The following is a 13,685-nucleotide window of genomic DNA, read 5'->3' on the forward strand; positions in this document are numbered from 1 at the left end:
ACTCTGTGGGATATAGTTCTATAGCTCTACTAGTGGTATAGTCATATTTAAGGACATTCAGAGTTTAATAATTTAGGGAACATAGTTTCAAATTGCTTTTCAGAATGGCTGGACCAATTCACAACTCAACCAACAATGCAAGAGATGAATTCCATCATGATATCCTTAAATGATGGTTGGCCATTGCATTGATCATAGTTTCCCATTCCTTCTTTATACAGAAGACATTGGTGAGAAAGAAGCAGGGTGCTCAGGATCAGTACTCTAGGTTCAAAACATTCTGTCTGCTCTCCTGCCCCTCTTCTCTTTTCCTCACCCCAGAGCCCATTCATAGGATCTTATCCCTTTCTTTCTTTCATTTCCTCTTTTATGATCCAATATCCATAGAGTTTTTTTCTTACAACTATACTCTCCCTTGATTTGCCCTTGTTCTTATTCTTTCTCTCCCTTCTCCCCTTTCTTTCTTGTTTCCTTGTTGAGTCATTATGTCTGTAAAATTTGTTAATTGCCAACTATGTTTCAAACACTGTGCTAAGCACTGGCAAACAAAGAAATGTAAAAGACAGACCCTGCTATCAAGGAGCTCACAGTCTCATGGAGGAGACAACATGCAAACAACCATATACAAGACAAATTAGCAATAATCAACAGGAAAATCATATGAATTAAGGGAAATTAGAAAAAGCTTCCCATAAAAGATGGAATTTTAGCTGAGACTTGAAGGAAGTCAGGGAAGGAAGCCAGGAGGAGGAGATGAAGAGGAAACACATTCCAAGCATGGGTAACAGCCAGTGGAAATATCTGCTGAAGCATGAGGAGATCCTGCCACCAGAAGATGCCCATCCACCTTTGGCTGTGCTGAAGCATGTGCAGGTCTGGCAGCAAGAGGACACCTGCCCACTCTGAGCCATACCAAAGCATGTGGAGAGCAAGCAGCATTAGGATGCCAACCTACCTGGGGCAACACTGACACATGCAGAGATCTCTCCACTGAAAGATGCTTGTCCGGCCAGAGCCACGCTAAAGCACAGGGAACCTCAACTGACAGCAGATGGCTGCCTGCCCACACAGAGCTATGCTGAACCACTGGAGGTCCAGCAACTAGAGGATGCCTGTCCTCCAGGGGCTGCATAGAAGCACGTGGTGGTTCTCAGAGCTGAAGTCTGCCAGGCTCTGCTAAAGAATGTGGGAGGTCCTGATGGTGTTTGTGAGCTCACAGGGGAGCTCAGGATCTCCTACTAGTTTGCTGAGGTGGGGCTTGCTGCTGGCTTGCTGGTATGCTTCTTGTCCTAAAATGCACTTTCCTTTTACCAGAGTGAGATGCACCTTTCTTGCCCATCCTCCAGTTCTCCTGGACTAAAAGACCATTCCGCTCCATCTTTCCACTCCCTCTGCTATTCCAGAATTTGTTCTGGGGCACTATTTTATGGTTGTTTGGTTGTATGGAGGTGAATATGGGAGGGCTACAGCAATTTACTACTTACTCCATCATCCTGGCTCTTGGAAGTCTGGTCCACTCTAATTTAAAGGAGTTTTCCAAGTAGTTAGCAGCTCTTGTGACAACTTTCTTTCTAATTCTTTCTTCCATAACTCTCATTATTTTTCTAGTTTTTTCCCCCTCACACTCTCATTTCTTTTCCAATTGTTTCATCTAGCACTTTCATTTCATTTATATAATCACTTTTGGTTCTTTTCTTTAACTGTTGCTTCATCTATTGCAAAAACATGTTTATTTAACAGCCCATGACTGTATTTTCCTTTGAGACTTTACTTGTTTGTTTTGGAGTCATCTTCATCTGAATTTGTATCTTAAGCATCTCTGCTGTTATAATAGCCTTTTATGGTAAGATTCTTTTTTTTTCTTGGTTTGCTTGCTCATCTTTCCAGCCTTAATTCCTGACTTCATATTTTGTGTTAGGGCCAGGGTGTTTTGTCTTCCTAGAGGGAATGGATGAGTTGTGCTTGATCCTGTTTTGGGTCTTCTTCAATCTTGCTGCTATTTTTTCATAGTAGAGTGCTGTGCTATTCCAGATTCTCCAGGTTACCTCGGTGTGGGGATCAGTATGATCAAAATGAACTGATCCATGGCAAAGTCTGATCACTGCCCTCCTGGCCTTAGATCTACAAGTCCTTGAGTCTGAGAAACACATCTGTCAGCTTGCAACTAGTTGGAGTTCCGGTAAACTAATGCTAGATTTTGTTGTTGTTGTTTTTACTGTTGTTATTTTGCTGCAGGCTTCAGACTGGACTGAGTGTTGGATCTGAGACCATGTTCAGCTAATGGATCAAAGCCATACAGTTCCTACTTAGTGCTGTTCTTTCTCCTTAATCAATACATAGCCTATAGCCCTGAAACTCTTAATTAGCCTCTGACTGCCAACCCTATTTGCAGGTGTCATCAATTGACAGTGGATCTGTGATCCAACACTGCACAGAAATTAAGAGTTACCAGTTAGCACTCGTTCCTGCTCCCTGTACAGTGCCAGGCTGCTCTGTATCTGAACTAAGACCTCTTCTTGCCCTGATTCAGTCCCTCCATTGGAAGGCTCCAAACAGTTGATTCCAACTAAACCCTGTCCCAGTTTCTGAAGACCTCTGTCTCTGTCTCTCTTTGCCAACCTGGGCTGGAAAATGACTCATTGTAATTTTTGTCTTGGATTTTTGAACAGGGTTGGTGTAGTATGTTTTCTGGATCTTTGTGGAGTCGTTATGAGGAAGAAGTCAACTGTACTATTTCCTTCTACTCCATCATCTTGACTAGTCCCTCTTTACCCTTTCCTCGTGTGATACCTCAAACTGCTGTGGCATTAAAACAATTTCATGCATTGATTGTGGATGTGTCTAAATATAAAGGAAAGGTATCTTACTTCTAATAGGGGAATATAATTTCCTTATAAGTGGAAATGTATCAAATCGTTTGACATTTCCCCAATATATTTTTGACCACCTGAATCCCTTGTCCTCATTTACCCTTAAAATAATCATGATTTATAACATTCACTCCAACCTGACAAACCTCTGAGATAGGATATAAGGAGCCAGGGACAAGAAAGATTCTGGTACTTTTCATGGATGCATGTGGGCCTAGAGTCAAGGTTACAATGCAAGACAGTACCCCAGTCCCATGGGGAATAGCTGTCTATGGTTTCGTTGATTTTTAGAAGTAAAGATCTTGGATAATCAAAGTTTTGTAGTCTGGTAAGAATTTGTCTTAGATAAGTAGAAACATCTTACAAGATTTATTCTTTCTCCCATTTAAAACATACAATATTCATGGGACATTTCAGATAATTGATAACTGTTTGAGGGCAATACAATCATGCTGGGAAGTCAATGAACCAAATTAGCTAATGGCTTACCCATTTTTTTTCCTGCAAAATGTTAGGGTTGTATCAGTTAAACAGTCTTTTTGTTTTCAATTTTATCTTCTTTTATTTTAAGAATCTCTATTTTTCTTCTTGCTTTGAGATGATTAATTTGTTGATTTTTGCATTTTTAAATGCTCAGTTCATTGGTTTTATTTCTCTATTTTGTTAGTATGTGTCCCAAGACAAAAATTTTCCCCTAAGAACTATTTTAGCGGGGAGCAGAGCCAGGATGGTGGCTGGAAAGCAGGGACTTGCTTAAGCTCTCCCCCAAATCCCTCCAAACACCTGTAAAAAATGTCTCTGAACAAATTCTAGAGCTGCAGAACCCACGAAGTAGCAGAGAGAAACAGGTGTCCAACCCAGGAGAGCCTGGATGGTCACCAGAAAGGGACTATTTCACAGTGCTGGGAGCAGAGTGCAGCCCAGCATGGGCCATGCCAGGACAGACCAGACCCAGAGTCAGCCAGCCAGAACAGGCCTTGGGGCCATGAATCAGTGAGCTGTGGCACTTACCAGACTTCTCAACCCACAAACGCCAAAGAGCAGGTTAGAGGGAAACTGCTGGACCGTGTTCAGACACGTCCAGCCACCAGCCCTGGGAGTGGCAGAGGTGGTGCAGTGGTGGTAGTGGCAGCAGCAGGAAGCTCCTGAGGCTGCTTCCAGAGCTCCAGCATCAGCTACTTCCTGAGTCCCTGGCTCACACAGTAGGAGGAATCTAGCAGTAGATCAGAGCAGGAGTGCAAGGAGCACTTTGTGGGCACAAAGGCGGGTTCTCTTGCTGTGCCCTGCTTGAATCTGTATTGCAGTCCTGTTTGGTGGTTCTTGGCAGAGGAGGAGTGCTACTGTGACAGAGCCTGGGGTGACAATGGAGTAGAAGTAGCTCTGAAAACATCAGTGCTTGGACCCTAAAGCTTGGGACAAAGTACTCTCTACTCTACAAGCAGTCATATCCTGACAAAAAGCTCAAGGGTCAAGTAGTTGGCTGGGAACATGAACAGGCAGTGAAAACAAACTCAGACTCAAATGCAGACTCAAACTCAAACTCTAGATTCCCTTTTTGGTGGCAAAGAAGATTTAAACATATACCCAGAAGAAGTCAACAAAGTCAAAGAGCCTACATCAAAAGCCTCCAAGAAAAATATGAATTGGTCTCAGGCCATGGAAGAGCTCAAAAAGGATTTGGAAAAGCAAGAAAGAGAAGCAGAGGAAAAATTGGGAAGAGAAATAAGAGTGATGAAAGAAAACCATGAAAAACAAGTCAATGACTTGCTAAAGGAGACCCAAAAAAATACTGAAAAAGGAACACCTTAAAGAACAGATTAACCCAAATGTCAAAAGAGCTCAAAAAAGCCAATGAGGAGAAGAATGCCTTGAAAGGCAGAATTAGCCAAATGGAAAAGGAGGTCTAAAAGACCACTGAAAAAAATACCACCCTAAAAATTAGATTGGAGCAAGTGGAAGCTAGTGACTTTATGAGAAATCAAGATATTATAAAACAGAACCAAAGGAATGAAAAAATGGAAGACAGTGTGAAATATCTCATTGGAAAAACTACTGACCTGGAGAATAGATCCAGGAGAGATAATTTAAAAATTATTGGACTACCTGAAAGCCATAATCAAAAAAAGAGCCTAGATATCATCTTTGAAGAAATTATCAAGGAAAACTGCCCTGATATTCTAGAACCAGGGGGTAAAATAGAAATGGAGAAATCCACTGATGCCCTCTTGAAAAAGATCTCAAAGAGAAAACTCCTAGGAATATTGTCACCAAATTCCAGAGCTCCCAGATCAAGGAGAAAATCTTGTGAGCAGCCAGAAAGAAACAATTCAAGTAATGTGGAAACACAATCAGAATAACACAAGATCTAGCAGCTTCTACATTAAGGGATCGAAGGGCTCAGAAAATGACATTCCGGAGGTCAAAGGAGCTAGGATTAAAACCAAGAACTACCTACCCAGCAAAACTGAATATAATGCTCCAAGGCAAAATATGGATTTTCAATAAAATAGAGGACTTTCAAGCTTTCTCAATGAAAAGATCAGAGCTGAATAGAAAATCTGACTTTCAAATACAAGAATCAAGAGAAGCAGGAAAAGGTAAACAAGAAAGAGAATTCATAAGGGACTTACTAAAGTTGAACAGCTATGTTTACATTCCTACATGGAAAGATGATGTGTGTAATTCAGGAGACCTTGCTCAGCAGTAGGGGAGTTGAAGTGAATATAGACAGAGGGCACAGGATGAGTTGAATATGAAGGGATGATATCTAAAAAAAATGAAATAAATTTAAGGGGTGAGAGAGGAATATATTGAGAGAAGGAGAAAGGGAAAGATAGAAGGGAGTAAATTATCTCACATAAAAGTGGCAAGAAAAAGCAGTTCTGTTGGAAGGGAAGAGGGGGCAGGTGAGGGGGAATGAGCAAATCTTACTCTCATTGGATTCAACTTGAGGAAGGAATAATATACACACTCAATTGGGTATCTTACTCCACAGGAAAGTAAGGGGAAGGGCATAAAAGGGGGGGGGATGATAGAATGGAGGGCAGATAGAGGGAGGAGGTAATCAAAAGCAAACACTTTTGAAAAGGGACAGGGTCAAGGGAGAAAATTGAATACAGGGGGACAGGATAGGATGGAAGGAAATATAGTTAGCTTTTCACAACATGAGCATTGTAGGAGTGTTTTACATAGTGATACATGTGTGATCTATGTTGAATTGCTTGCCTTCCTAGGGAGGGTGGGTGGGAAGGGAAGAGGGGAGAGAATTTGGAACTCAAGGTTTTTAAAGCAGATGCTTAAAAAAGGGGGGGGGGGTTTGCATACAGCTGGGGAACAAGATATATAGGGAATGGGGCATGGAAATCTATCCTGCCCTACAAGAAACTAAAGGGAAAGGGGATGGGGGGAGGGAGTGGGGTGAAAGAAGGGAGGGCTGACTGGGGAACAAGGCAATCAGAATATATGCCATCCTGGAATGGGGGGGGGATAGAAATGGGGAGAAAATTTGTAACTCAAAATCTAGTGGAAATCACTGTTGAAAATGAAAATATTAAATAAAAATGATAAAATAAAAATAATAAAATAGGGTTAGGGTTTCAAATAGAGATAGGGATAGAGATAAAGACATGGCTAGGGTTAGAGAATTAGATACACATAAGGATAAGGACTAGACTGGTGATTTCATTAGTATAAGGAATCCCTGGAAGAGGAAACTCCTTCTACCAATGCAGATTGGCACCTTCTTAGAATGTTGCCTAGAGCACTGAGAAGTTAAGAGATTTACCCAGAGCTGCACAACTGGCATGTGTCACTTGCAGGTCCCATCTGTTATGGGTAGAGGTACTAACAGCTCTAGTACTTACCTTACAAGGACGATTGTGGGGGGTCAAATCAGATCATGTTTCCAAAGTGTTTTGTAAACATGAAAGGGCTATAAAAATGGCCTTTGTTATTTTCTGCTATTAAGACTCCAGGTGAGTTTCAGCAGTCCTTTAGCACCCATAAGTGCACACTAGATAATTTACCTCTTCCCTCAAATTCATTAGACTGTGGGCTCCTTGAGAGCAGGGACTGACTTTTGCCTTTTTATGTATCCACAGTGCTTGACACAGTCCCTGACATATAGTAGGTGCTTAATAAATGACTAACTGCCTGACAAATTGGTGGTTCCCATTAGTCAGCATCAGAGAGAGCTAGGGATAAGGTCATGGGAAGGAAGCAACAATCAATCAACACACAGGAATTATGGAAAGTCAACAACTCCTATAACACCGCACCCAGTTATATTCTCAGAGTGTTCACAGAATAGTGGCAGAGATTCCGGGATAGGAGATCAGGAAAAGTGAAGAGCCCTGATTGAAATCAGCCCCACTGCTTCTGGTCAAGCCAGGTCACACACTTATCATGTCCCTCAGTTCCTCCCCCCAGAGATAAGGTAATATACATCTATCAAGAAGCTTAGTTTCAAATCATGAAGAGTTCAGTCTGGAATAAGGAGAGCTTGACACTGCAAGAATAGGCCACTTCTCCCTCCGTACCTTTGCCCAGGCTGCTCTCTGTACCTGGAATGCATAGCCACCTTCCCTCTGCCTCTTAGAATCCCTAGCTTCCTTCAAGGCTCATCTCAGGTGGGTCCTCTCTTCTGACTAAAAGCCCTTCTGGCCTGAAATGCTTTGGTATTTACTTATCTGTATATATTTTGCCTATCCCAAAAAAAATTATAGTTTCTTGAGTGAAGGGATGGCTTTACCTTCAGTTTCGTGTCCCCTACACCTAACAATATGTCTGCATGCTATGAAATCTAAAAGAATGGAACAGAATGGAATTGAACGGAACTGAGATTAGAAGTCATTCCAGTAGGTGGTATGGCTGTGCTAGTCAGTGAGCAATTGTTGAGCACCTACTGTGTGCCAGGATGGTGCTAGGTACTGGGGATATAAATGAGGGCAGGGGACAGTCCCTGCCCTCAGGGAGCTCTCGGTTGAATGGGAATCAGGGACGGGGGGACAACATGCAAAGAACCATACATAGACACGATGTAAACAGGATAATTTGGAAGAAGTCTCAGAGAGAAAGCATAAACATTAAGCTCTGGGAAAGGCTTCTTACAGAAGGTAGGACTGTAGTTAAGACTCCAGGTGAATTTCAAAGGTCCTTTGAATGCCAGAGGAACCAGGAAGCCAGAACAAGGAGGGAGTTTCACACATGGGAGACAGCCAGTGAAAATTACCAGGAACCAGGAAATGGAGTTCTCAGGATCAACAAGGACGTGAATGTCACTGTATTGAGGAGTGAGATGAAAGAAGACTGGAAAGATAAGAAGGGACCACATTACGTAAGGCTTTGAAAACCCAGCATAGGATTTTCTATTGGATGCTGGAAGTGATGAGGAGTCACTGAAGTTCATTGAATGGGGGTAACATGGACAGAACAACACTTAAGGAAGATCACTTGGATAAATGAGTGGAGGATCAGCTGCAGTGTTAGAGTCTGGGAACGCCAGGGCAAAAGAGGGAATAGCTTTGTCCAAAAGCTACGGATATCAACTGCTCCCAACTCTGTGAGCCTTTGTGAGGTTACTTTGAGCCTGGGTGTGCAGAAGTAGGTTTCATGTATGAAATGTTGACAAGAGAGTTTCATTCTAGGATTCGATATAGATAGTTGAAGTATGTTCCAGAGAAACAGAGTGTGGATCAAGAATCAGAAAATGAGAGGAAGTAGCTGAAGCTTGGAGCCCAGATGGAGCAGGGCATGAGAGAGGGCATAAACCGGTGTAGTGGCCTGGCATCTGTGTCTTGGTGCCCCCTCGGATAAGTAGCCCAGTTTGATTCTACATTGCACAGCATATCTGTCTTTGTTACCATTATATTTAATATAATTATTTAATGTTTTATGATTTTTTGAGTTATTCATTCTTTAGTATAACATTCTTTAGTCTCCATTTAAGTCTGTGCCTTTTGTTCATATTTCCCGTAGTGATTATATTTCTATTGCACTGTGCATATATTTAGTATTTCTGCCTTTCTTCATTCTGATTAGTTCCTTATCCTTTAGCACATATGTTTTTGCAAATATACCAAATGCCACTTAAAGTTGAAAATTTAGTATTTGTTTTAAGATTCCCATCCGGTAACAGAAATTTTCTATTGTATCTCATTTTTTAATATTCTTTTGAGACCCTTGATTTTTGTTTTTTTTTTTAATCTTTCTGTTAGAGTTGTCTGATTCCAAAATAGCAGATAGATGTCTCTGATAACTATGTTCTTACTATCTAGGAAGTTACTATTTTATAGTTCTATTTTCATTTAAGTACTTTGATGCTTTATCATTCACCATATATATGCTAATTGTTGATAGGATTTTATTATCATATCAATATGATCAATAGACTGCTTTTAAACATAATGCTGTTTCCTTGTTTGCTTCTCTTGACAACACATGTATAGCACAGGTTCTAGGCTAGGGCTTTTACCCAAACCCCATTTTCATTGATATCCTGGGTCCCCAGAGGGTAGCTATCTCTCTTCTCAGGGTATTAGGGGTGATTCTGAGGGATTCTAATGTTATTGCCCCATCAGTGTGTTCCCCCCAATAATTATACATTGATATTATTTAGCCAGAGAGTTAATTAGCTTTTAGAAATGGGTATATGCTAAAGTGATATAGTAAGAAAAATTGCTAAAAAAAAAAAAATACCCACATCCACCACCACAGTCACCAACAAAACCAGGGATATACTCTCCCACAAGTATATACAGAGCCCTAGAGAAAATAGTGTCAGGCTCAGAGCAAATGTGGCAAAGCCCTTTTGCAAGCAGTCCTTTTCTTCTCTTTAAGAGGCCTTCATGAAGTCTTCTTGGGTATGATGTAGCTTTCTACTTAGCTCCTCGTTAGGATCCCGAAGTTGCCTTTCCTCAGTATGTCAAATTTGCCCTTGGCTCCAAATGCAGACACTGCCACTATACACTGGTGGGGGTACTCCTAGTTTGACAATGAGAAGCCCAAATCCTTTGATCCTTCAAAGTTTACAAGGTCATCCTCTGGTTAAGGTGAGAAGAATAGACAGAGGCTGGTCTAGACTGTTGTCTCCCCTAGGCTGTCCCACAACTAGAATTTGCAAATTCTAAATTGGTTTATTATTTTATTCCAACCCCATAAGATTTGTCTGAGTCTCCTCAACCATACTTCCTGTGTAATCTCATTTCATTATAAATAGTTTTCACTCCTTCCAAATTGATTAAGGATTTTTCAGACCTAGTTAACTGTTTTGATGGATTGATTTAATTGAGGTATTCTCATATGATTAAAGTGGTACCTTTAAGTGGAGTAGGAGTGATTAATTCAATTGACCATCACCCTTACATTTGTACTAACTGTTGAATTGTCTGAGCTTATGATTGCTACTTCTGCTTAGTTTGAATTGAGCTGAAGCCTAATAAATTCTACCATAATGCCACATTTTGACTGAAAAATAGAGACCATTCACTGTGAGCTCCCTCTTATCCCCTTCTCTATATCTTCCTTCCCCCTTGACATCATCTATAGCAAAGTAATCTTTCTACTCTTCCCTAATTCATTCTCTATATCACTGGCTTTATATTTTATGTGTTTCTGATATGCAATATGAATTACTTGATTTTGCTTTCTACTTAATTCTAATTCACTCTCCTCTTTATCATTTATTTCATCACATTCATAAATATGAATGCTTTCATTTTCCCTCCATCAAATTATCTCAGGACATTCATTTTTCCCCTTTTCAAAAAATAGAAATGGAGAAATCAGTGTTAGGGGTCTATTTATAGTACTTTGAATAATCTGATATTAGTTTCTTCTTTCCCCTTCTCTTCCCAACTTAATCCAAGGTATTAGGTCTTACTCCCACCCACCCATCTTTTTCCTCTCGTAACAGTAGATAGCTTCTTTTGGTCGATATGATCCTCCTCCCAACCCTAACTGACAGTTCAAACACTTCTCTTTCCCTCTGTATCCTAGCAAACCCCTTGTACTTTATTGTACTTTTCCAAGGAAATCTTTTGTAACTTTCCTTTACCCAGATGAGTGAGGTTCATGAGATCTCTACCTACCACTTACCCGATTGTTATATTTAAAAGGCTTTCATTTGCAATGTCCCAACCATAAGAAATATTCAGTTGTTTCCTTCCTTCTTCCACCTCCTTTGTTGATGACTTACTTTTGACTTAGGTTTTTGGAACTCCCAAGCCCAAAACTTGTCTCTCGTTGTTACCTTGTTGACCCTTAGACAAGGTAGGACTACAAAAGGACAATAGTCTCTTCTATCCCTTTCAGAATGAATGTCTGCTAGGAGTACTCCACCACCACCTCCTCCATCTCCCTTCAAGGTAGAGCCATTCACCTTCAAGACACCATTAGACAGAGCTGACAAATAGAGAAACCTTCTACCTACTGTCACTTACCATCATCAGCAAAGTTTCTCCCATCATGTGCTAAGCCCACCAAGCATGCACACCCTCTGCCTAAACTCAGCCCCTATGGCCAGCAAACCCATATCATCTCTTCCCTTCCCAGTCCCTGTGATATAAAATCACCAGTTGCCTCCTCCCCAAGCTCCATTGTCCCATCAATTTCATCAGTTCTTCCTTTGTTGTCTTTCTGATTTCCTTGTGGTTCCCACTATACAACATGATCACACAATCATGATCCTAGGGGAAGCTATCTATCAATACTCATCTTTTCTCAATGAATTCACTGTCTGTATTGTAGTTTTTCTCTCTATACCAACTACAAACCTTATATTAGGGGATATCAACACATACATTGTTGTCCTCTCAAATACAATAACCTCCCAATTCCTTGATCTCTTTCACTCCATTTCAGTAATACATAAGGGTAGTCACATCCTTAGTCTCATCATCATTTTTAAATATTAATCTTAAGGGGTGGAGCCAAGATGGCAGCTGGAAAGCAGGGACTTCCATGAGCTCCCTGCCAGGTCCTCCAAAAACCTATAAAAATGGCTCTGAACAAATTCTAGAGCTGCAGAACCCACAGAATAGCAGAGGGAAGCAGGGCTCCAGCCCAGGACAGCCTGGATGGTCTCTGGGTGAGGTCTATCCCACAGAGCTGGGAACAGAGCAGAGCAGAGCCCAGCATGGGCTGCGCCTGGACCAACCAGACCAGAAGATGGTCAGAACAGGCCCTAGCACCCTGAATCAGTGAGCTGTAGCAGTTACCAAACTTCTCAACCTACAAACACCAAAGACAACAGAGAAGGTTAGTGGGAAAAGCTGCTAGAACAGAGTGAAAGGAGTGTGAGGTTCGGCCACTGCCCCGGGGGCAACAGAGGTGGTGCAGCTCTGAGGACAGAACTACAGCTGCAGTTGCTTCCAACCCCAGGCCCACCTGGTGGGAGGAATTAAGTGGCAGATCAGAGTGGGAGTGCAGGGCCTGCTGAAAATCTGAGTTGCAGGCCGGGTTGGCGGTTCTTGAGGGAGGAAGAGAACTGATGAGGCAGAGCTTGCTGTGTAGAAATAGCTCTGAAAACAACAGTGCAGATCCTCAAGCTTGGGATAAAGTACTGTCTACTCTACAAACAGTCATACCCCGCCCAAAAAACTCAAGGGTAAAGTACTTGGTTGGGAACATGGCCAGGCAGCGAAAACAGACTCAGATTTTGGAATCTTTCTTTGGTGACAAAGAAGAACAAAACATAGAGCCAGAAGAAGTCAACAAAGTCAAAGAGCCTGCATCAAAAGTCTCCAAGAAAAACATGAACTGGTCTCAGGCCATGGAAGAGCTCAAAAAGGATTTGGAAAAGCAAGTTAGAGATGTAGAGGAAAAATTGGGAAGAGAAATGAGAGTGATGCTAGAAAACCATGAAAAACAAGTCAATGACTTGCTAAAGAAGACCCAAAAAAATACTGAAGAAAATAACACCTTAAAAAGTAGACTAACTCAAATGGCAAAAAGCTCCAAAAAGCCAATGAGGAGAAGAATGCCTTGAAAGGCAGAATTAGCCAAATGGAAAAGGAGGTCCAAAAGACCACTAAAGAAAATACTACCTTAAAAATTAGACCAGAGCAAGTGGATGCTAGTGACTTTATGAGAAATCAAGATAGAGCCTAGATAATCATCTTTCAAGAAATTATCAAGGAAAATTGCCCTGATATTCTAAAGCCAGAGGGTAATATAGAAATTGAAAGCATCCAGTGATCACCTCCTGAAAAAGATCCCAAAAAGAAACCTCCTAGGAATATTGTCGCCAAATTCCAGAGCTCCCAGATCAAGGAGAAAATACTGCAAGCAGCCAGAAAGAAACAATCTGAATATTGTGGAAATACAATCAGAATAATACAAGATTTAGCAGCTTCTACATTAAGGGATCGAAGGGCTTGGAATATGATATACCGGAGGTCAATGGAGCTGGGATTAAAACCAAGAATCAGCTACCCAGCAAAAACTGAGTATCATGCTCCAAGGCAAATATGGATTTTCAATAAAATAGAGGACTTTCAAGCTTTCTCAGTGAAAAGAATAGAAAATTTGACTTTAAAACTCAAGAATCAAGAGAAGCATGAAAAGGTAATCAAGAAAGAGAAATCATAAGGGACTTAGTAAAGTTGAACTGTTTTGTTTACATTCCTACATGGAAAGATGATGTGTATGATTCATGAGACCTCAGTATTAGGGTAGCTGAAGGGAATACATATATATATATATATATATATATATATATATATATATATATATATATATATATATATATATATGTATGTATGTATGTATGTATATATATACACACACATGTATAAACAGAGGCCACAGGGTGAGTTG

At 40.9% G+C, this 13,685-nt stretch overlaps 1 pseudogene; it reads left to right on the forward strand.

Annotated features, from left to right (window-relative positions):
* The first annotated feature begins 777 nt into the window (after positions 1-777).
* LOC118851141 overlaps positions 778-13,685 on the forward strand; it is a 74,908-nt pseudogene continuing 62,000 nt past the window's right edge.

Source organism: Trichosurus vulpecula, chromosome 5 (assembly GCF_011100635.1).
Source record: "Trichosurus vulpecula isolate mTriVul1 chromosome 5, mTriVul1.pri, whole genome shotgun sequence".
Taxonomy (NCBI): Eukaryota; Metazoa; Chordata; class Mammalia; order Diprotodontia; family Phalangeridae; genus Trichosurus; species Trichosurus vulpecula.